The sequence below is a fragment of the Hetaerina americana genome, unplaced genomic scaffold (assembly GCF_022747635.1).
Source record: "Hetaerina americana unplaced genomic scaffold, ioHetAmer1.1.p SCAF_12, whole genome shotgun sequence".
Taxonomy (NCBI): domain Eukaryota; kingdom Metazoa; phylum Arthropoda; class Insecta; order Odonata; family Calopterygidae; genus Hetaerina; species Hetaerina americana.
In genome coordinates this window covers 183247-209214 of record NW_027286292.1, presented here as the reverse complement: position 1 = coordinate 209214, position 25968 = coordinate 183247, and the positions used below count along the sequence as shown (strand labels likewise).

General features: G+C 38.4%; 2 long non-coding RNA genes across 2 annotated transcripts; both read right to left on the bottom strand.

Annotated features, from left to right (window-relative positions):
- Nucleotides 1–2961: 2961 nt before the first annotated feature.
- LOC139685623 (uncharacterized) lies at nucleotides 2962–4248 on the bottom strand. The gene is made up of 3 exons (XR_011700200.1): nucleotides 4187–4248; nucleotides 3367–3564; nucleotides 2962–3033 (listed from the first exon to the last, which is right to left on the bottom strand). It is a non-coding gene; the product is annotated as an uncharacterized lncRNA (long non-coding RNA).
- Nucleotides 4249–16877: 12629 nt separating this feature from the next.
- On the bottom strand, nucleotides 16878–24657 carry LOC139685626 (uncharacterized). Its single transcript, XR_011700203.1, has 3 exons — nucleotides 24623–24657; nucleotides 19379–19439; nucleotides 16878–16929 (listed from the first exon to the last, which is right to left on the bottom strand). It is a non-coding gene; the product is annotated as an uncharacterized lncRNA (long non-coding RNA).
- Between the last annotated feature and the right edge of the window lie 1311 nt (nucleotides 24658–25968).

The window sequence follows — 25968 nt, the reverse complement described above, 5'->3', positions numbered from 1 at the left end:
ACAACTTGTGCAATTCTCCATTGAAGCCCATATTTATAGCTGTTCACAGTGGGTAAAGTAAAAAATAACTCAATCAGTCAACTACCACAGCAAAATGCGTACTTGGAATGTGGACACTTCCACACCAAGATAGTGGCCTTAGCAATACCCACCACCACACTATGCCGAATGCTAATTTACATTCTCCACACCTTGCATTGTTACCTATCCTGCTGCAGACAGAGACATCATCCAAGCAAAATTCAAAATTTACACTTTTTGGGCACCCTCATTAATTCCAGTGATGAAGCAACAAAATACTTCCATCAGTCTACTGTGATATTTCATACTCAACACTTATCCATGAAGGCTAGATTTCAATACCTTAAATTCCTTCTACACACAACCAATGAAATTTTTAAGGATCCATATTACTAACAAGTAAAGCAATGCAAAAAGCAAAATTACCTGCTCTCCAGATGGTACGCCTGTTGAAGATCTCCCTAGCGGATCAGGTATGCACTTCAGGTGCACTGGTTTTACTTGGGGTGTTTTGTGTGGCCCTGATGGCTCTTCCTCATTTGCCTTAGATCCAACAGGGCCAAGGCCAGTCATGGGCCCTCCTAACTCTTTGACTGAGGGTCTGATTTTCTTCAAAATTCGCCCACTCCGGCTTAAGTCATCACGTTTCTTCAAAGCTGAGGCTTTCGATATTCCGCTTATAGGATTTTTACCAGCACTTTTCACTTCCCCAATCAGCTTCTGTATAAAGAACAGAATCTCCTCGCAATAACTTAAAAAGAAAATCTCGTGCACATATTAATGTAAAACAATATGCAATGTGTGCGGGATAAGAGAGATGAAAAGTCCATGGAATATCATATTATGAAAAGGGCCATTACTAACCCTGTGTCATTTAACTACTTACAACAATAAAATATTTACATCGCTAGAAATCTTTGCACACAAGGGAATATATATACGGTATTTTTATAATTTGCTTGCCCACTCAACATTTTATACATGCTAGGCATTTTTCTCAGTCGTTATTTTTCTACCAAGATAACTAACAATTTGAAAATTTATTCAACATACTTCCTTTTTTATGTGCACAGCACCACCTACTTTTTCCCCACTAAACAGCTTCCTTTCAGAATCATGGTCAGTAGACGGGCCTGCGCTTCCTCTTTCAACAAAGAGAGATTGTTTCCCTGCCGTGTTCTTAGTTCCGGTTACAGTACTAGCCACTGTGACACCTGCTGCAGGTGCTTTTGGCTGAGGAGCTTTTTCACCCTACAATTGTATATTAAATTAATAATCTTACAGCAATATTAATGCATTGGCACAAATCCACATGATACATTACAAATTCAGGGTAAAATTTAAAGGATGTTGCATCTCCATTTCTGAAGGAAACCACATAGTTACATTTCACTCAAGTTTTCTCAAGAAATGACCACACACAGTAAATACAAACAAAAAATGTGTACAACTGAACTTATGCAACTTGTGCCATTTTGAAAGTGAGTTCCCCAGGTCACTGAAATGAGCAGAAGATTGGTTTTTGTATGCAGATGCCATACTTGAACTGGCTTCCTTTCTAGCAACTTCAAAACCTCATCTAGCTTCATATGAGTTACAACAATTGACTGTTGGAAGAACATGGCAGTGGACATAACAAAGCATCCTAATATCATGTGGAAAAAAAATCAAGTACGAGGGATGACCAGAAAGTAACGAATGTTTCGGCCTAATGTGACTGGGAGTACGGCTGGATACACCATCTTGGCGACCAATGGTCCCTACACTCAGTGCTCATCCCGCTGTTGTAGAGGGCAGACTGTAGTGGTTCTTCTCTGTCCACAGAACACTTAATGTTATGCATTGCAATTGAAAATTCCACAAGTTGTGGGGTGTCTTCAGCAGTAAGGCTTTAACAAGCAAAAAACCACCAGGCAATTGAAATTCATAGGCCATTCGGTGAAATGCACAGAGAAACACTTATGAGTGAAGGCCGAGTGAAGCAGTGTTTGCTCTTATCTTGTGACCCATGGTCTACCGGTGAAAATCAAGAAAATATTCTCGAAAATAACCCATTTAAGATTCCATATCTCTTGCTAGACGTGGCTAGCAAGACAGTACTCTCACAGTGATGCAGAAAATGAAGCTGGTGTAAACAAGTGGTTGAAATATGAGGCCGTAGATTTCTTCAGAAATGGAATTGCAAAGCACGCGTGTGGTTATGATAAACGCCTCAATTTCAATGGGGACTATATAGGAACGGACAAGTAGACTTTGCCTTTAACATTTACATATTTAAACATTGCCTTGTCCATAGCTTCCTATTTTATTTCAATACATACTATTTCGAGGACCCCATGCTGACAACTCGTGTAATTCTCCATTGAAGCCCATATTTATAACTGTTCATAGTGGGTAAAGTAAAAAATAACTCAGTCAGCCACCTACCACAGCAGAATGCGTACTTGGAATATGGACACTTCCACACCAAGATAGTGGCCTTAGCAATACCCACCACATCATCCAAGCAAAATTCAAAATTTACACTCTTTGGGCACCCTCATTAATTCCAGTGATGAAGCAACAAAATACTTCCATCAGTCTACTGTGATATTTCGTACTCAACACTTATCCATGAAGGCTAGATTTCAATACCTTAAATTCCTTCTACACACAACCAATGAAATTTTTAAGGATCCATATTACTAACAAGTAAAGCAATGCGAAAAGCAAAATTACCTGCACTCCAGATGGTACGCCTGTTGAAGATCTCCCTAGCGGATCAGGTATGTACTTCAGGTGCACTGGTTTTACTTGGGGTGTTTGGTGTGGCCCTGATGGCTCTTCCTCATTTGCCTTAGATCCAACAGGGCCAAGGCCAGTCATGGGCCGTCCTCCCTCTTCGACTGAGAGTCTGATTTTCTTCAAAATTTGTCCACTCCGGCTTATTTCATTACGTTTCTTCAAAGCTGAGGCTTTCGATATTCCGCTTATAGGATTTTTACCAGCACTTTTCACTTCCCCAATCAGCTTCTGTGTAAAGAACAGAATCTCCTCGCAATAACTTAAAAAGAAAATCTCGTGCACATATTAATGTAAAACAATATGCAATGTGTGCGGGATAAGAGAGATGAAAAGTCCATGGAATATCATATTATGAAAAGGGCCATTACTAACCCTGTGTCATTTAACTACTTACAACAATAAAATATTTACATCGCTAGAAATCTTTGCACACAAGGGAATATATATACGGTATTTTTATAATTTGCTTGCCCACTCAACATTTTATACATGCTAGGCATTTTTCTCAGTCGTTATTTTTCTACCAAGATAACTAACAATTTGAAAATTTATTCAACATACTTCCTTTTTTATGTGCACAGCACCACCTACTTTTTCCCCACTAAACAGCTTCCTTTCAGCATCATGGTCAGTAGACGGGCCTGCGCTTCCTCTTTCAACAAAGAGAGATTGTTTCCCTGCCGTGTTCTTAGTTCCGGTTACAGTACTAGCCACTGTGACACCTGCTGCAGGTGCTTTTGGCTGAGGAGCTTTTTCACCCTACAATTGTATATTAAATTAATAATCTTACAGCAATATTAATGCATTGGCACAAATCCACATGATACATTACAAATTCAGGGTAAAATTTAAAGGATGTTGCATCTCCATTTCTGAAGGAAACCACATAGTTACATTTCACTCAAGTTTTCTCAAGAAATGACCACACACAGTAAATACAAACAAAAAATGTGTACAACTGAACTTATGCAACTTGTGCCATTTTGAAAGTGAGTTCCCCAGGTCACTGAAATGAGCATAAGATTGGTTTTTGTATGCAGATGCCTTGCTTGAACTGGCTTCTTTCTGGCAACTTCAAAACCTCACCTAGCTTCATATGAGTTACAACAATATACTGTTAGAAGAACATGGAAGATGGAAGGGTTCTAACCATGTTCATTGTAAGTGAAATTGGCCAAAATAATTCACTAGTGGGAGTCTCTTTCCCAGCCTTAATTTTTCTGCTCCTTCCATGCCCTCTTTCTGTAATCCCTTTTGCAAGTCAGTCTCATGAACTTTGGATGTTTTGTTTTGGTTGCGAGATATCCATACTTTTCTTATATCACAAGTCATTATTCAAATTATAAATACTTGGTAATGGCATATATAAACTTTTACTTACCTGTGTTTTTGTGGAAATAATGGCATTACATGCCTCTATTTCCGTCAGGGCCTTGTTAAAACCTCTGATCCCATCTCTCTTTTTTCCATACCTCTCCTTATTCTCAACATAAGGAAACAAGTCTACGGAGGAGCAAAGTCCACTACAATGGAAAGAGATATGCATTAAACTCTTGTACACTATGAAATGTTGGATTGATGATTGACTACCATAAAGCACATCACGCACAAGATAACACCAATGGACTCCCAAATTCAGTTTTTCGACCTCATATCACATAATTTAATATCAACTTATACCAGTTATGGCGGAAGGACTGATATAATCTGATCACTTGAATATGCTACAGTGCCTATTAAAGAAATTACCCAATAGAATTTCAGCTCCATGTTATAATCATCATTGCTATAAATCGTTCTGTTATATCTGTTTAAACATACAGATATTGAGATTAAGCATAAAATATTTGATTGTTTGCTGTTATTACAAGCTCTTGGTTGAGTTCCTCACACTTTCACATTTGAGGGTTACCTACTTAGGATGATTGCATGCATCCTTTTCAGACCTTGTGTTTTTGTTTTGAAAAAAGATAATTTTTTCACACGAATGTCATTAATATGACAAAGTGGCCCTCTCATAACCACATAAAAATACCATATGCCTACACCAAGGTCAACGTGATTTTGGTTTAATACAATAGTAAAAGGCGATATACAATTAATTATGTGTGCCTTGCCCAATCTGGGAGTTAATTGGCCAAAGGCATGGCACAACTCATTGCGGCTCCCCTACAGCGTAATTATGAAATACACCTTTGTGGACCCTACAGGTTATCAGCCAATGACAAAGAAGAGGGAGAGCATTGGCAAAGAAGAAAGAAGAGGCCATTGAAGTGTAATTGATACAGGGTGGAAGGTGTACTTATAAAATACACTTCAGATGTAAAAATCAGGAAGTCTTCATTTTTCCTCTATTCTCAGCATCTACCATAATTCTCCTACTTGATCGCCTATTTTGAAATTGTTACCCGATTTTAATTTGTCCCTAATTCGAATTTATCACCTATATTGTATAAGTCACCCATCTTGTGCATTTCACCCATTTTGACCAACATCGCATCCCCTTCTTTAACAGTAGCTTTCCCTGGTAAAAGTGAATGATACCCTACTACTAGTTTAAAGGTGATTGCAGTTTTCAAAAACAAGAAGCTTTCTACATTTCTGAGACATTTACTTTTGACGTACACTTAATACAATTAATGTTCACATACCTCATTCTTAAAATGACTATCTTAAAGGAATTTTTTCAAAAATACAATTTACATGTATAATAAAAATAGACCAAGGCATTTATTTCTCCTTAATACTAAACTGAATTACTAACAAATCCATTGATTACATAAATTTAAATGATTATCAGCATCCTTAGCATTGCCATTTTTCATTACGTGTATTTCTAATATGCCCATTATTTAAATCTCGAAAGTATATCTGATCCTATTTCATGCCAATTGTAACGCAGTATCTTCAGATTAAACTGCTGAATATGGGTATTTAAGCCAAGAATGAGCTATGAATAATGCACTTTCAATGGTATAGTAAATTGTGGTCAAACAAATGCATAATTAACAGCTAGTTCACGCTACATAGTTACCGGTCATTCGTCCCAAAAAAAATTACTGTGTACTTCTTCGTGTTTTTCTTGTTGGAGTTCTCGGGCTCCGGGACGACTTCAACCTTATCAAGATTAAACATTAATAATAAAAATTCAAATTGAGGGGTTACAAGTCATTGTAATTAGACATTTACCATGGCTGGCCAAGCGGGATAACCCCGTATTTTGGCGAAAACCAGTTCGCCACGATGAATTGGTTTAACCATAACCAACGAGTTAGAACAAATTCCAGAAGTCCACAATTCCAAGTTTTTCACTGTGACTACTCCAAAACGAATCCTCACAATGGCACAATGTATCAGATTTTCAAACGACTTAGTGGCTCCACCTGTTCACGTGGTACTTTCGATTCATATAAGGTTATTAACTTTCATTTCTCGGTAGGTGTAATAATATCAATTGTCACATTATTTTTTCCCTGGAAAATAATGAATAGTTGTAACATGTATACTTATTTTTAAATACATTTTCAGGAAACATAAAACTTACTATATTGCGCATGATTCATTTTAAAATTTTGAAATGTCCGGTACCTCAATCATGTAATTGGTGAATATACGGCCGAAATAGTTTTCCTATCTCGCCGGAGTGTGCAGAGTATTTTTACTAATTTGCCATTATCCACAATTCTTGTCCCGAGAAGGGGTGTCATTCCGGAAATTGAAGGTTTTTTGTAGGTTTCCCCGAGCAGCTTCCAGGTCGATGCGAGGCTTTTTCCTCAATTCTGTAAAAGTGTATATTTCGACGGTTTTCGCTATTTACGTAACTATTTTCACGTTCGTCGTTTTTAAGTGGTTCAATACGACAACTGCTTTTCGGGTGAGGGATAATTTCATAAAGGGACCGAGACGACTTGATATTAGGTTTAAGTGAGATTTTACCACGTTGTACTTTTCTCTTTCTCCGTGTGGGTTAACTTATTTCAATGTGGTTTTATTAAATAAACCAGTGCACAATGCATTACATATTTTCATTTTTTTTATTTTCCCGCTGGGAACTATTTTTAACAAATAAATGACACTATGAAATTACTTGTAATTAGAAATATTTCTGGTGAAAAAATAAAAATGGCCAAAAGAAATTCATTTTTCTAATGATCTTGAATATTCCTATGGAAAATCAGCGCAGTCGCATAGAACATGACCACTGTGTAGGTGGTCAGGAAGGAAGTTAATTTGAACCAGGCCCACAGGAAGGCTAGGAAGTTTTTCACCACCGATCCCTGAAATAGATAAGGCAAGGGATTATCAATAAAATCTGTATTAGAAATCACTGGACTCTATGCCCACTAAAATCAAAAATAATTTCTGGAATACTAGGGACTTATTACGGTACGTTACGGTATCCAAACTACCAATTTATAACCACCACACCGCGCCACAGCTGGAGGCAGCAGAAACGGACGAAAGACGGCCTGCCGCCTTTACATCGCGCCCAGTTACGCTGCCTGCACCGCCAGACCCTCAGCCCCCAGGTGCTGCACCGCGCACACAGCGCGGCGAACGGACAACCCGATCTGAGAGACGCCTTCGCTTTCCGTCACATCTTGTAGAATTTCAACTATAATTTTCCCTTTATCTTTCGTTGTCTTGACTTCATTACCTAACCTGTCATGCTTCCACCACCTCTCCAACCTCATTCCTTGCCCGCGTCCCCTTTATCACCTCCCGTTTCCACCATTTTTCCAACGTCTTTTCTATACTATTCATAAGGAACTATAAAACAACCAAGGGGGTAATGTGGCGGCTCGACCCTTGAATCACCATTGAGCGCCATTACGAACGCGCCTTCGCCGGCAAGTGTTTTGGGTTTCGGCGTTCGCCACCAGGGCGTACCCACGCCGCCGGAGCCACTCTCGGACACACTCTCTCCGACTGGCTCTGGACCGTCACGCGCGCCGCCATCGTGGTCAACCAAAGGACGCTGCTTTCTTTTCTGGCTTCGCCACCGCACGGCCGAATATTTACTGAAAAATTACTGTTCGATCGCCTCATCAAGGCTGTAATTTGCTTAACACAATAAACATTGTTAATTGTTAGGAGGTGTCATCATTTCCACCGCGATACCTCATTCAACATTTATATAAATATATTCTACCAGAAGTTTTGTTTGTTAAGGTCCATAGATACATTGCTCGATTTACACAATCATTTCCTCCAGTTCACTCAATCCCTCACCATTAGAGAATGATATTTGATGCAACAAAACAAATGAATTTTTGTTCAATTAGTGCATTTTGCTTGTGATGGAAAAATACCTTCTCCATATCCCCAAAAATCAACAGGATGAAATAAAATACAATTTGGAAGTATCAAAATAAAAATTTGCATAACAGGCTCCAAAACATCACTACACTCAAGTGCCCATGGGCAACTATGTATAGGTGCATCAAATATTTGTCTTTCAAAAGTAAAAAAATATTGTCAAAAAATGAAAAGTTATGTGAAGGTGAAGACATACACGAATAATTTTAGAAGGGCAAATCACAATGGATAAATTTTCTCAAATGACAATCCTTTCAGACTAGCATAATTTCAGAAGCATCACTGACACAGCTGAAACTATAAGCCGCACTTTAAACAGAATTAATTCTATTTGTGGGCACTTTCTACACCCAACCTCAAAATGATATCAAGTGAACACTTTTCCCAACACCCAGTGGGGAACATGCATTTTTGGTTCCTGCCACACCGCTGAAGTTCAGGGGTATTTCAAAGGGTCAAGAAGGGGGATTTCTTACCTACATTTCCAACACAGCTAGAGTTGTAGTCACTGTATTGGAGTTTTTAGTCTCAGCTGTGTTAGATGCCAACTTTGGCTTTTGCCCTACCAGAGTAGATACTCATGGCATTGTATCTTTCAGCAATGGTTTTGCTGCTCTGATAGAATTTCTTCCAAGCTACAGAAATGTGCACCATTCTCCATTATCATCTTCTACTGTTTGGTTGTGCATCAGAGGTTCATGGCAATTTGGCTTAGTTTCACGTGGTGCAATTTCATGATATAGATCCCGTGTACCCTTAGCCTGACGTGACATATTTGGCTAAGCTCAACTCTTTCATCCTGTTATGATTACCGTAATGATCATATATAGCCTGGATAGCATTCAATGGATTATGAATAGTTTGTGAGGAATAAGGGGCGGCGAATTGCAGTGTATTATTCGGCAGTTGTAAAAATAAGATGCCTCAAAATTGAATTGGATATTTTATATTGCGAATGGCTTAATAAAAATAATATTTACTTCACACTTCACATGACATTGGTTTCAATATTTATACAATATAGCAATGGTACAAAGTGATCAAGCGGTTCTAGCAAGCCTGTCCTGGCACAGAAACTATTCTCTCTGCATTGACAGCACCCAGGGGCAATTTTCACTGAGGGACTCATGAAAGTAATAATGTATTTGCCAAACCTATTCCAGTCTCTATCAGCAAAACAGGCTGACAGCATGGGTCTTATTTCGAGGCTTTCAGATTGTGAATATTACACACCATTGCAGTAGATTAAGTTTTGTTTAGCACACACTTTTAATAAATGGCACAATCATTTGGAGGAGGTGCAAAGATCTCAGTAGACCACACAGCCGCTCTTTCGACGGAGGCTTGACCCCAAAAATATTTTAATAACCTTTTCTAGTTATTGCATTTACGGGCATTCACAAAACAAAGGCCCTACTTGCAGTCAAAATCACCCTTTAGAAAACCCATAAGCTCCTCCCCCTTTATTTTACCCTTCATGGAAGATCAACATACATTATTTCCTACTGATCACTTCTCTTAGCCCAAAAAGACTTGTACCATGACGACTCACATCCCAATTCCCCACAATACGTTTCATCCAACCCAGCTGTCACTGGTCCCTGAAAGATGGCTCCAATATTTTTACCCCTTCCTCTCCAACTCAACATGCAGCAATCAAAAAACAATTGTTTAAGCATCAGAATTTTGTTGAAAGTTTCTTTTTTCAATGTCAGTGAACATTTTCTTCCTTTTGCTCCCTAATATGCCCACACCAACATTGACTTTACCATCAGGTTGTTTTGGAATTGGTCAGCGGACAATTTAACAACAAGTCTAGGCTTACACAAGTTCGTTTTGGTAAGTCCTCCAGTTTCACTGCAAAACATTTTTATTACATTTCCGAAAAATTAAAATGGCCAGAATGCTAAGTAAAAATTCCCAGGTCCATGTCACAACTCCTGAGTTTTTCATTAACTTTGCAAATGTTTAGACACCTTGAAATAAGGGTGGTAAACAGGTATGACAATAACTCATGCTCAAATAAGACAAAATGCAGTTTTAATAACAACCTTATCTCAATACAGATTCAAATATTCCATAAAATACTAAAGATATAACAATTCTTATGTTCACTTTACTTAAAAAAAAGGCTTTAGAGTCCAAATGTTTCACTGGAGTAACTTTTCCAGTGCTTTTGGACCTGAATAAAAACGTCTTCAAAATCTCCTCCTTTACCTACATTTTAAAAAATATGTACTCTTGTGAAATTTAAAAGTATAAATTTTAAAAATAGTTTTGTGAATTATGACCGCATTGTAATCTACCCGTAAACTTCACTGGGAATGTTTTCATTTAAACTCTTTTCCCTTCATCTTCTTCTTTAACATCCACTTCCTCTTTCACTCGGGCCACCTCTTTTCCAGCTTCTTCAACCTCAGCTATTTTGCATGCGTCTTCCACTGCTTCATGCAGATCAACCTCTTCATCCACCATTAGATTTTTTAAATTAGGTGCGTTGATCTTTTGGTTGATCTGATAAGGTAATATGAGAAATTAATATGCAGATAATGTTATATGCCAAAATGTCAATCATCAACAGAAATTGAGGGATCTAATTACTGTTTTTAGTATATCAAGTATTCACACTAGAGGTAAAAAGTAATCATAAAATAAAAAAGTAAATCATAAAATCTGAATCTCAGGATATAAATAGTTTTGAACAATGTTTGTTATTATCCATTTTGAAGCATATCAATTAAAATTCCGGCAATTCAACTCACAATGAAATTATTACACTAAACATTGAATGCAATTTCTGGTTTATGAGAAAAAATGCACAATTTTACAAGGATTTGCATATGAAGCATGGAGAAATGCATGATCACAAGCTTCTAAGATTCTAATTAGCCTACTAGATACCCAAAAGAAAATGTTCAAAAGATCATGAATTAACTTGGCCTGTGACTGATGGCATACATTCATTCCATAGGAAATTAAAAAAAATAATCATTAAAACATTAGTTTATAAAACAATAACTATTTTATGTTTTGTAGGTGAAATCATTTACTAGAAGATCTCAATAATTATAAAATTGGAAGCAAGATGAGATAACTCAGCGTCACTCTTGAGTATTCGAATAGATGGTACACAACCGCACCACATTCTTTGCTGGAAGCAAACACTGTTTCAAGACACTTTTAGCATAGTTCAAAATATTTCCCACCCATTTTCTATGGACTGTTACCCATATTTGTCCAGTAATGCCATAAAAACCAGAGTACAGGAAATTGCACATTTATGAATAAATTAAAAAAGAGCAGGTTTTTTCATGCAGATATTGAATTATCTATTGATTAAAAGATACAAATAATTAAATTCATTCTTTGCGTAACACACTAGGTAAGTGTGTCAGAGAAATTTATTTGGCTCAGGTAAGTTGCTGCTATGGTAACAATAACTGATCTGACAGCATAAAAAAACAATAAATATTTCTGTAAAAGGTCTACGAGAAACATATAACGAAAAGGAATGAGCGAAAGTTCGGATAAAACTCATTAACTTAATTGGCATTATGAGCAAATAATTTTGAGAACAATGGCTCAGCAAAAGGGACCAATCATTTGTGTAATCAGTGGGTTGGCTCTCCCTGTAAGCTAACCTAGAGTAACCGGACAGACAATTTATACCAGCACTTGAAGCTGTATCTTCCAAGACCTTGGTACCCAATATTTTTATGATCTTACAGTAATGCACTCATAAACTGTAAGATCTCATCTATGTTCTATGGGACCTTAGTCAAATATAAATTAAACAGCCAATAAATTTTAATGGCCATTATTACTAGGATTTTTATTATTTATTAAAATATTTAACTGTGCATCAATTACTTCTGAAAGGGGAATACAATTATGATCTTACTTTGGCACCGCTTCCAAATAAGAAATACGGTGCATATGTAGACATTTTTATACATAATATGCATACAACTACGGATACAGATTCACCTTGTACATCACATTGCTAAGTGTAGATGCCAAGTGAAATGGCACACCATTCCATTCAGCAGTTTGCTGTAGGCAGTCCAATGAATCAGTTTTGGTGTGTGTGCATTGATATAAATGAAAAAAATCTAAGCATCGGGCAAAGACAAAATTCTTTGTACAAGGTTAAATGCCAACCGAAATCATCCAAGGATTGTAAATGTGTATTGCTACTCTTCTCCTTCAATTTCCACGGTGAAAACGTGCACAACTGAGTTTGAACGTGTCCCCGAGAGTCTCGGAGATGATCCAATGAAGGACATCTGATAAGTGCAACCACACGAGAAATCTTTGGAAAAAATGCATGATATGACATTATAAGACAAACACAGGAAGGTACTTGAAATTGCAAATACTGTATGACTCTCAAAAGAATGTGTCGGTCACATTTTGCATGAGGAATTACACATGACACTTTTCAAACAGTGCTTTATGTACTTAACAAAAAACCAGAGTAATATTAAGCATTGATATATGACAATGGATGTAAAATGGATCCGCCGTTAGACACCAGACATTTTTTGGGATGCAAAGAAAACTCTGTTGATTGTCTTGAAAAGGTTAAAAAAATAACTGGGGAGTACTGTTCGTAACTTCTAAAGGACCTGGTCAAAAAAATTGGTGAAAGCAGACCCGGCTTGCAGAGGAGAAAACCATTTCCCTTCATAGCAATGAACGTTACCACTAAAGTGAATGGAAATTGAGGGATTTTTACTTTCCGTACTAGATGACTGTGCAGCAATAGAGATTTTAGAGGCCTCAAAAACCAAAGGTAAGCCAATTTAAGGAGCGATTGGTAGTACACCTCACTAACTGCTTAAGTGCTCATAAGAAGTCAATGTCATCGAACAAAGGTGGTAGAGGCCATTTTATCTGCATCTTCGCTATACCCTACAAGGCATGTGGTGGGGGATGTCAGGTTACAAGCCATACATACAAAATCACAATCATTACTCATCTACACAAATATCAGTTTGGGAATAAGCTTAAACTAAGTTAATCACACAAAAAGGGGTTATTATATGGAACAATATTCAATAACAAGATATGTACAAGGTCCGTCTCAAAAGAAGTAGGACTTATTTTTTCCTGGGTAAACGGAAGGATGGACGGCGGTTTCTCTGGCTAGGTTCAAGGGAGGGGAGTCTCCGGAAAGGCAGGAGGCCTGTGGCAGTTGGCCTATCTGGAGTGTGGATTGCTGGTTTTCGAAACCCTCACAATGTAACCTCATTACGTTCTGTTTTGAGCTGATTATTGGAAATGCACTACGCCAGCAAATTTTGCATGAAACTGGGCAAAACCAGGAAAGAGACTCAGGACATGCTCAAGGTAGCTTATGGTGTTAACGCCATAGAATGGGTGCTTTTGAGAGGCACAAGTTGTTTCGGGAGGGCAGAGAAGATGTTATAGATGCCGAACGTTCAGGACATCCTTTGACCTCAAAAATTGACTAAGAACTTGTTACAGTGAAGGCTTTCTTGGACAGGGATCGCAGATTGAATGTTTGCATAGTTTCTGAAGAACTTCCCTCCATCCCTTAAAGTGATGTGCATTGATTGGTGCCCGAAAACATGGGCATGCGAAAGGTGTATGCGAAGTGGGTGCTGTAAGTGCTCTTGAACGAATAAAAGGAAACTCGCTTGTGTATATACCAAGAGCTTCTTGAACATGTGAGTGAGGATTTAAATTTTTTAGACAATCCCCTACCAGACTTCTTCCTCTTTCCCACCTCAAATCCTTGCTGAAAGGATGCCATGGCTTGATGGAAGTGTTACAACAGGCCGGGGAGCTCAGCAGCATTCCAGGCACCGCCTTCCAGAAGGCATACGAGTCATGGAAAACTTGCTGGAAGTGGCATGTGGATGCAAAAGTGTGCTGCTTCCTAGACTTTTGAGTGAATTCATCAATTCTGGCAATGAATTCCTTTAGTCAACTCAGTCATACTACTTTTGGGACGGACCTTGCATATTCAAATCATGCAGGAGAACTGTTAAAAAGATGGGACCATCAAATACAAAAATAACATTCAGGATATCGACAAAATATATACACTACAAATGCCAGTCATCTCCTGAGTGATTGCTGTAATGTCCATTTTGATTTCTTATGGTATGAGGAAAAAACAGCATTTTAAATCTATCCAATCCACCATTTTTCTCCCTGATTTTACGTTGGTGATGTGATCTCCCAGAGTTAGTCGGGGCCCGTGATGTGTCTGTCACATATTTGGATAAGTAACCTGCCTAAAATTTACACGGTAAATTTAGCCTCTATTTCAACCTATGGTCAACTAGTTTTCCCCAGGATATGTCCTTAGTTATGATAACAACAAAATATTTTACCGATTCTATGTTTTTTATGCTGGTTTCCTGTGTGCTGTAAGTTTAAGGTAAGGTGTAAGGGTGAAATACCCTTCCACCAAATATTCATCGAAAATTTCTTTAAATTCATGTCTTAATGTCCCTATATACCATTGCTTTGTCAGGAAATAGACTCAGTTTACTTGAAACTTGATAACTGATGTATTTATTGTATAAATGGAACAATAGTGGACACTTCCTTGTGGGCCACCCGATGAGCTGCTCACTTGGTCAGATGATCCATTACGAACCTTTGTTCATGGCCTGTTGAAATTATAATTACGTGCCCTACAATTTTGTATGAGATAGATGGGAGGGGGACGGGATGGTAATTTCTCACATCTTCTGTTGTGCCTTATTCATACATGGGCATGCATTGGCTACTTTCCAGTTCTTGGGTGCTAGGTGATCATTTAAGGATGTATTAAATATTATAAATACAAAACCAATTCGGATACCATCATTATTTACACACAAGCAGGGATTTGATGAGGGAGCAGGGATTTTACCGAATTTGTTTGGACTTGTATCTGTAAGATGCCATTTAACTCCAAGAGAAGACATCACAATTTCAGAGACAGGCTCATGGAAGTGATCAGGTAGCAACTCAAAATTTTTCCGGCGGGGGATTAAAAAGTGCAATGAAAACAATGGTTTAGTGTACTAACTTTTTCTCTACTGCCACTGTTTTTCCCCATTTCTATTTTAAATTGGTACTGTCGACTTATTTCCCTCAACCTCCCATGAATAGGATTCAAGTGCTTATGAGTTATTGTCCAGATATTTACTTAATTATTTTTGAATTCTTTTGCGCCTGGTGACATGCTTTCCTAGCTAATGCTTTACCTGTTTTATATTTTTAAATTTCATTTATAGCTACACTTGTCCTTGTATGCTCTCCTTATTTTCAAATACCATGCCATTTTGCTTTCGAGTACTTGTAGCATCTAGGTTCCACCCTCTTGACTTTTTAACTTCCTAGGTATGTATTTTTCTAACGCAGACTGCATAACACAAGCAAGGTACCACACATGTTCACTCACGTTCTCCGCAGCTACTACACTCTTAAAATAATCCTTGAAGACTGCTACGACCCTCGCCTTAATACATCATAATCAACCCGGTCGAACAAGTAAATCTTTCTTTTGAGTATCTAACTTTTCCCAATTATCACATTGACTTTCAATTACACTACACAGTGGTCACTATAACCATTGCAATATTTAGGACACCTACCAACAACTTTTTAGCTAATAGATCAAGTACATTATTTCCTCTTATAGGTGTTAGTACCAACTGCTTGAGTTCCATGTAAAAGAGACTTTAGTCCTACATGACTCCTCGTCCTTACCTCCTGCTGCAAAACAATTGTTTCCATTACAATGTCTCTTAATTAAGGGTCAAACATGACAGTATTTGTGAAGAACAAAGAATACCTAGGCATATCTAACAAGTCTCATGAATACACCCGCAATTGAGAGGCTAAGAACTTTCCCGTGAAGTGAAGTGTGCCCTTCATTCTTTATAGACCAGAATATCCACCAAATTCCCAGTTTTCCAGAAGAGGGTGATTCCCAAGTTTTACATGCTGGTGGAAATAACACCAATTGGACCTTTGCTTTACCTCATTTACATGCGAGTATGACTCGTGAAATATTTTAACGCCTTCAAATACAAAACCCTCTCTAACATTGGCTCTCAGCAACTCGGGAGATATTATTCCCATCAACGCCACATGGACGGTCCCACAGTTTTCTCATTCACTTCTAATGGCAGCAAACAAGGACGACTGTGAACATTTTTCTGACATTCAGACTACAAAAACTAATATTAACCTGTTATTATTATCAATAACTTCAAGACTTCTAATGATGGAAAATTTATCCCCAATATCTGGACAGAGGAACAAAGACATCCCCGCAACCACAATGGCACTTTAAATAACAATGATTTTCTATAAAATTGCTTACAGGTGACTAAAGGTGGGTTTTTTCCTGTGACCCTGATATCATACACCAACTATTACCAGAGAAAAAATGCATTATTTTTTGTGCCTTTTTTTGGTCCCACCACAGCTGGGACTGAAAAAAAGCAAAAAAAGGCCTCTTTGAGAAGCACACCCATTGACGCTTTTGACAGACATGCTGCCTCGCAATAACATCCACAACACTGAACACCACACCAATTTGACTGCATATTTCAATGACCTGACACATTCTCAGTGACATGTCCGCAGTAAGAGACCATGCAGAATCACAAAGAGCTAGCAACTGATTAACAAGACTTACTAATAATTTTAATTAATCACATAATGAGATTGATTTGAAATGTGGACTTACATCTGCCAATGGTAGACTGATCAATCCTTCACCCTTATCTTGCTCAAGAACTTCAGTGATAAAACCCTTGAAAGGCTCTGAAACTGGTAAGGCACAAACAGACAAGAATATCACTCTCGGATAAAAACAATCATATTTAAAAATTTGAGCCTTAGGATGAAACTAAAAAAAAGTCTCCAAACAGGAGAAAAGACATTTTTTCAAAAAATATAGTTTGTAATCCAAAGATTTTGCGGGTACTTAATACCAAAGGAAAAAAAATTATTTCAAGGATATGAGGTCTGTTCAAAAATTTCCCTAACTTTAGTTATCACAAAAAACGTACTACACTGACAAATTATTGGTCAGGGTCCCCTTCCAAGTAATCTCCTTCGCAACACATACACTTACCCCCAAGGTGTTTCAACTGGTTGAAACAGTCCCGGAATGCTCATAGTAAGGTCCTGCATCGAATTTTTCTCTGGAATTGCGTCAAATGTTTTTTCTTTCAGCAGCCTTTTTAGTTTGGGGAAGAGAATTAAGTCACATGGGGCCAGGACTGGCAAGTAAGGTGGGAAGGATAGCACAGCAGCTTGCTGGCATGGCAGAAAAACCACTTGCCACTCCTCCTATGTACGCACCACTTTTGCCCATTTCTCTTCCTTAGGCGTTTCATAACCCCCAGGTATACACCTGTGCTGTCTGGCCTTTAGGCAGGGATTCGTGATGCAATACCCCCTTTGCATATAAAAACAGTCTACATCACCCTGACATTTGAGCAAACTTGTCAAGCTTTTCTGGAGTGAAGGGATGGTTCACCAATCCATTGTGAAGATTGCACTTCTGTTTTTTGTCATACACAAAAACCCATTATTCCTGAAATGATTCCGGAGAAGAAGAATTCATCCTCTTCAGCTCGATCAAATTGTTCCTGACAGACTTGAAATGGATGTTATTTCTGGTGTGCTGGCATCAGACGAGGCACACAGTTGAAGGTGACTCCACAGCATGAATAAATCCAACATCTTAATCTTCGGTAAGTTCCCTGACAATCAAACATGCATTTGCATGAACGAGAGGGTTCACTCTCTCATCAGCAAACGTTGATGGTCTTCCTGAATGCTAGTCATCTTCCACAGATTGCCGCCCCTTTCCGAACCACTCATCCTATGTTCCATAGCATCCTCGCCTTGATAATCAACTCTTCACATCCAAAATTTCCATGATGGAATTGGACAATTTTACACTGAATTTCACAGAACACAAAGCTGCTCCATTAAAGAACTCTACTTCATGGGTCCGACTTCTTGCCATGCTCCACAGACACCCCTTTCAAGCAATGTTCTTTAACTACAGTCATATTGATGACTGTAACTAATCAACTAAGTGGTTGACGGTAGGAGTGCGGGAAGTTTCTATGGACACAACACCACCAATTGGATTAAAAAATATCCCCCTGGAGGCATGCTGTAAAATAGTTTCGGGAAACGTTTGAACAGACCTCATAACCACTGTTTCGATTTAAACATTTAAAGTAAAATGAACATACATTTCTTTAAAATTTGTTCCATTTGAAACTGCAAGTTTTTTCATAATCCAACAGGACTAAAAACTTGAAAACTATCCAGATCACTGTCCTCGTTGTTTATTGCAATGTTAGACACTGGCTGCCTGGCTGTGAATCAAATCAATATGTGGAAGGCTGCTTTCCTTTAGGCACAATTATTTTTACATCTGAATCAAACGGGTAATTTTGCAGCAGAAAACAACTGCCACCAAGGGAACTGCTTCTGATAACATACTTTGAGGCACTTCATCGCCAAAATATCCAGTCTTTGTAATAGGCTGGTGAAATTCAATGAAAAAACACAAGGTAGGTATGCACATTACAGGGTTTCATATTTATATTTCTGGAGGTTTATTTTGTTATGATTGCATAATATCAAATTTTAATGCTTCACCTATCATTTTTATTCATGCAAGACTTGAACCATCTTGTGGCCCTTCTCCTTAGAAGCCTCATTAATGGCATTTACATTCATTAAATGAGTCATGTCTCAAGAATAAACATTATACTGACATTATCTTGGAAATTTACGGATACCAGCAGGATTCTCTCGACTACATTTGCCCCCATTGCCCACTTCCCTACAAGTATACTAATATGAGGTACATACAAAGTATAAATACGCAATATATCCTTGAGGGATATTGCAAGTTCTCTCAAGGACATACTGCTCTTCAACTACCTAAAACCTAGTTTTGTCAACTTGGCATTAACTGTGGCAGCCAACTGTTGCACATATTAAGCAATAATTTGACACACATATTTGACACAACCTACAACACTGATAGCGTTATTCTTTTGGAAATGAACTATGAAATGACAACAGTGATCAATGAAAGGCCAACATTTTGATCAAGAGCGGTTAAAAAATAAAATGTCTCCTAATTTGTCAAACACCCCTCTTCAAATGGGCACACCATACATTTCACACATCAGTGCATTAGGAATAATCATAAATAATCCATCAATGATGCATAAATACTCACTAAAATCTCCACTCCCTCGATCATCAAATTTCCGCTTCTTCTCCTCCATCAGGAAATCCTCCTGAAAAGAATGATATCAAATTGATGCATTCTCTTCATTTTAAAACGCTGGTGTCAAGAACTTGTAAATATTGATGCGAGAATTGCAAATAACGGTCTCTGACTGGTAATACCCAAGTTTACAATAATACATGTCAAGTCCAACCTACTCATCCCATGATATCAAAATTCTATCAGTCAGATACATATTTTATTTCTAGAGTAGTAGTAGTTTTGAGGGGAGGCGACCGACAGCTAAGGTCATTTGCGCCATAGGGGAAGGACAGGAAAGGATGAAGGGTGGAGAGAAACCCGGCGTCGGCATTAGCCTACTCTTTACGAAAGGCGCCAAGGGGTCCGCGGCTTAACGTCCCATCCGACGGACGGCGTACTCACTCAAAGTGCCCTCCACAAAGCACCGCTAGTAGGGATCGAGATACCTCTGAAAAATATTCAACACCGCCGGGATTTGAACCCGCGCCCTCAGGGTGGGAAGCCAGTACGTTAGCCCCCGCACCATCTCGATCCCCTTATTTCCAGATGAAGTGGAAACCCTCATTAAAGGGATATGGACTAAAATCTTCACAGAGGTAAAGAATGGATAGATTATAGAAAAGAGAGGACCTGTCAATAATAATATGTGCATTAAAAAAATTTCTATAAACCTTCCCACTAGATGCATTTATTACATGACCATGGCAGAACCCAAACTGAAACGGTAAAGATATATATGGTATAGAAAAAAAGTATTGAGAATAATTTTTTTCTGACGTGAACGCATGTGGCAGCAAGCTTCCAACACGCAGGCTCGGTGCTTGAGGGTATAATCTTCAACAAGTTCCAAGCACCTATCACCTACCAGTGTTCCTTTATGCTAGATTGCGTTTTTAGTGGACCTCTTTCGAGTGACTCGGTGCCAGTGCAAAACACAGGGATCGATTGAACAGCGGTACGCTCTCAAATGTTTTGTTGGACTGGAGAATTTGGGTAGGGAGACGTTGAGCATGATTTGCTAAGTGTTCAAAGATGAAAACATGACACAAACTGATATTTTTTAAGTGGCACAAGCTCCTTAAAGATGGCTATGAGGGTGTAGAGGACGAGTCCTGCTCTGGATCTACACCAAGATCCAATGACCTCAACATGACCTTAAAAGGATGAATTCACACCATTGCTTAAATGTGCACATGATCTGGGATTGTGTTAGCATTGGTAAGATTACAGTGCAATGCATTATCTCTGAAAATTTGGTGAAGTGAATGATCTGTGTTAAACTTGTCCTGAAGGTCTAGCCAGATGACCAAGAGCTGAGTCGAGTGTCTGCTTGCGAAGCCCTTCTGCAATGGCATCTCGACAATTCCCCAACCCACTCAAAAGTCCCGACTTGGAACCAACAGACAATTTCCAATTCCCAAAAGTGAACTCGTCCCTCAAAGGACACCACCATAGGACCGAGTGCCATCAAAGAAGCTTGCACGCATACCCTCAAGGACATTCCAGGCACCACCTACCAGGGAACCTTTGAGTCACGGAAAAGCCCACAGCATAAGTGTGTCGACGCTCAAGGAAAGTACACGGGAGGAATTTTTAGGCATTACAACATCACCTGAAATAATTACTTTTCAGAAGCTCTCCCAGATACTTCTTATACTAACTTTGTACTTTGGACCTGGTCACAGAGAAGAACAAAAAATACATCCTAATGACCATGTGGGAGTTTATGAAGTAAGTTGCTAGCTTGGTGATTGGAGTCAGGAAATAAATGTTAACTTAATGTGATGGTTACCACAGGGTGGATTTTGCAAAAGAAATCAAACTGATCAAATGCAATTAAATTTAAACAAAGCAAAGTATATCTAAACATAACAATTCTCATGCTTCTATGATGTCAAAACAAAGATGCAATGAAAAATACAACGAGTCGCCGAGATACAGTTGAACCATGCCCAATGAGCACATGGAATTGCAAATAATTCACAAAATCAGTAAGAATATTTTTTTAACATAACTCACTTCACAACTTTTTGCATAAGGCATGATGAGGAGGGATTTCCTGGAATATTTGCATGCTTGCTGATTCAGAGGACTCATTTGTGTAATATCTCAGTATTGCTTGTTGTCACACATTTTTCCCAGCTAGAGTTCAGTCATATTATTTCTGATTTCTTTGCTCAGACTTTCAAAAATGTCCCAGAGGAAAAAGCGATAGGAGTCACCATGATATTATTAACCCTCTTAGTGCCGCGTTCAGCCAGCAGTACAAGCAAAATATGTGGAGGGTATATTAATCAAATGTATCATCTGAGGGAAAAAAATATCTTGAAGCCATTTTCAAAGATATCCACATGCAGTTGTTTTGATTGAAGAGTAACTGAATTAGGTAACATTAAGGCATGAAATTTACATTGTCTGACAAAAGAATTGGAATTGTAACCGTCTACTAAACAGGAACAATTTTTTAGCAATAAAATTTGATTTAGGGAAACAATAGTAATACATTATATGTAACATTTTCTAATGAAAACACTTTTTACTAAACAAAATTAACCAAAAAGACATGCAAAAACATTACAAAAAATAAAGAATTACTTTTGAGGAGCATAACTTTCCGTCTGCCACTGTAAAGACACATTTTGCACAATAGTTTGTTCTAAAAGGTGTTGTTCAATCATTCATCTAGCATCTCCACACCTTTTTTTATAATTTATGCATACTGTTTGCGACCTCTCTCTCTCCTGGATGTAAACAGGGTGCGTTCTGAAAGTAATGCAATCAAATTTCCCTTGCCGCTCCTGCTCCTATTGGTTGGAGTGGGATCGAACCCCTTGGAGCAGGTAGTAGAGGGGGGAACTCTAATCATTGCTTCAAAACCATTCTCAGGGCTCTCCAAGCTGTGGAAGTGGCAGGGCGTAGGTTAATGCTAACTTCTACACACTGACCGTGCCAAGAAAAAAATTAAATTGACGATCAAGCAACATCATGCGATTAAGTTTTGTGCTCTGCTGAAAAAATCTCTCGAGGACACAAAGAAAATGATTCCCCGAGGCTTACCGGGACTCTGCTCTGACCAACTCACAAGTTTCAAGGTGGTTAAAGGCCTTTAAGGAGGGCCGGGAAGAGGTCCACGATGAACAAAACTCTGGGCGGCCATCGACCAGGAAAAACGACGCCAATGTGGCTCGTGTTTGATAATTGTTGGACTCTGGCCATTGATTGAGTATCAAGATGGTGACCATTAAACCAATGAACTGAACTTACTACTGTGTAAGTCTGCTGTTGTGTTTCGCATTGCTACTGAAGATTTAGCGATGATGAAAGTGTGCGCCAAGCTCGTGCACATGGTGTTGTCAGACAACCAAAAGACCACCTGAGTGGAAATTTCAAGTGAGCTCTCGCAAAGTATTGAAAATGAACCTGATTATTTGGACCGCGTCATCACTGGCAATAAAACCTGGATTTTTCAATAAGACCCAGAAACAAAACCCCAAAGCTCTTGAGTGGCACACCGAACAGTCCCCCAAGCCCAAAAAGGCAAGAATGAGCAATCAAAAGAGAAAACAACGATCATTTTCTTGTTCGACAGCACAGGAGTTTGTTCCTCCAGGACATACAGTTCCCGCTGCCTACTACGTGGATGTGCTGGACAGACTCGGAAAAAGGGTCATCAGGACGAGAAAAGACATCTCTGCTACCTGGCAACTCCATGACAACGCACCTTGCCACAATGCTCTACAAGAGCACGAGTTCCTGGCCAAACATCATGTGCTAATGCTACCCTACCCCTCTTATAGCCCTGACTTTGCCCCAGCAGGATTCTTTTTCTTCCCTCGTATTAAGGCAGCCCTGAAAGGAACCCATTTTTCATCCATAGAAGAGATCCAATCAGCTGCCACGAAGACCTTGCAAGAGGTCCCCGAAGATGCCTTTCAGGGCACATACCGGTCATGGCAGTTGCCGGAAAAAAATGTGGCGAGGCGCCAAAGACAGTCATTTGAAGAAAATTTCGTGTTCATTCAAATCTGTTCATAAATTAAAAAAATTGCATTACTTTTGGAACGCACCCTGTATTCCACCACAAATTGCACAATTCTTTTTTTTACCTTGAATAGACACTCCAGTCTAGTGTTTGATCTACTTACACGAGGAGATATGCAACACTCCAACCCCTGAGGCATTCCATCTCAACAGACTCAATGATTCTTGCAGTGTATTTGTGCTTAGTCATCATTGTTGTTGGGCTGTTTTCTTCATAGGAAAAATAAAACTGTAAATATTTTTTCAAAACCCCGTATGATTTCACCACTACCTTGTATGAGAAAAACAGCACCACAACTCAATGCCAAAAGAGAATTGTGTTCATCACATGCTATCCACAATGTACACTCCATTTCAAGGCAGTAAAAGAAAAAGGCTGATTTAGAAAGAGAAATGCTTACAATACCATCACATTACAAACAGCCTAAATGATTACCTAGGACGGAAGAAAAGGAAAAGCAATATATTTGCATAGCAATGCTTTCACTAAGATCGCATCACCTAAGTCTTAGCAGTTGGTATCAGAGCAGATTCATCATTAAGCATTCAAAAGTGTGCAGAATTAAAAATATTTAATACAGAAGAGACCACTTAGCAAAAGAAACAAGCAAACCATTAGAATGCACTTCCCCACACGTAAACAGTTCAATGTAAAAATTAGTGTAAGATTTATACTTACAAGAGATAGAAAAACCATAAACAGAGTAATTAACCCAAAGGTATACAAAAGAGAGAAAAAACAATTATACAAAGCAGAGGCTTTATATTTATGATACAAGAAACAATACACAAGTGGCAATAAAAATTCAATAAACTAGAGCGATTTAAACGATAGCTTACATTTGGGCCAATATATCAGCCATCCGCACTTTTTACTAGAGATGCAAAAGCCAATAAATTGGTCCGCTACATCAAAAGGGTTTAAATATAGCCAATTGATTGAAAAGTAAATTCTTAGAAAAGCAAGAACTAGGTGTGACCATGGCTGATCTAGCATGCACACAGAATCGGCCAACAACAGCCGCCATCAATCTCCTGAGGAATTTTCAGGATAATGCCAGCAGAAAAAGATCATGCAGATGATAAAGAACTAGCTACTGATTACTAAGACAAACCAATTATTAAAACTAATTAATCACATTAGGACACAGTATTGTGACAAAAACTTACAATTGCTAAAGGTGGCCTGTATAAGTCAATTCCTTCTTCATCTGCCACCACTGTTGCATTATCATCCTCAATACGTCCTGCAATTGATAATGCAGAAATATATACATATAGAACATCATGCTCAGATAAACAAACAAAATTAAAAATGCAAAATCGTTACGGATGAAACTAATAAAGCCTTGAACCAGAATATTAGACATGATGCCCAATTTCCCAAAAACTTATGGTTCGTAATCCAAAGAGTTTCAAGTACCTTACTGCTCTTCAACTACCCTAAAACCAAGTTTTGTTATCTTAGTGTTAACTGTGGCAGCATACTGTTGCACACATTAAGCATTAATTTGATACACATATTTGACACAATGTACTACATTGATAGCATTATTCTTTTGGACATGAACTATTCAATGCCAACAGTGATCAAAGAAAGGCTAACATTTTGATCAAGAGCAGTTAAAAAATAAGGTTCTTGGAATTCGTCAACCACCTCTCTTCGAATGGGCACAGCATACATTTCACAATTCAGTGCATTAGGAATAATCAAGATTAAATCATTAATAATTTATCAATGACACATAATTACTCACTAAGGTCGCCACCCATTGGATCATCACATTTCCGCTTCTTCTCCTCCATCAGAATATCCCCCTGAAAAGATTATATCAAACTGATGCATTCTCTTCATTTTAAAAGGTTAATTTGGAGAATTTGTAAATATAGAGGCAAGAATTGCAAAGAATGGTCTCTGACTGGTTACACCCAAGTTCAAAATGATACATGGCAAGTCCAGCCTACATATCCCATCAAATACATACAATCGGGCAGACACAGCAAGTTATCAACATACACGATTCCTTGTGCATTCCAAAAATCAGAGGCCATCACCTTGTTCGTCCATTTCAGCCCTCTCATACTTTGGAGTCAGATTGCCTTTACAAACACATTGTTTCCACTATCCTTTTTCTCTTAACTGCAGTAGTTAATCCATGTTTAGACCACAGCTATCACCACAGAGAATGGTTAGCTAACATATCCTGCTGAAATTTTTTTCACACAAAATTTTCGTGTAAAATAGAAAGCGCTGTAACTTATGATATGCCTCCAATTTTGATTTGTCAATCATTCAAAACATTATCGTAGATTTTGTCGATTATTTCAGAGGAAGTCTATTCCACTGGACAAACCCGATGTGATCATTATTTGTGGATGTATAGCCACATTTTAAGCCATTTCAATAATTGGAAGCATTTGCTAACACTGGAGCAGATGTGCCATGAGCTTCGCCCAAATCTGCTTTCATCTCTTTTGGCATTATGCCTGTCAATTAAAAGTGTTCTATCACTGCT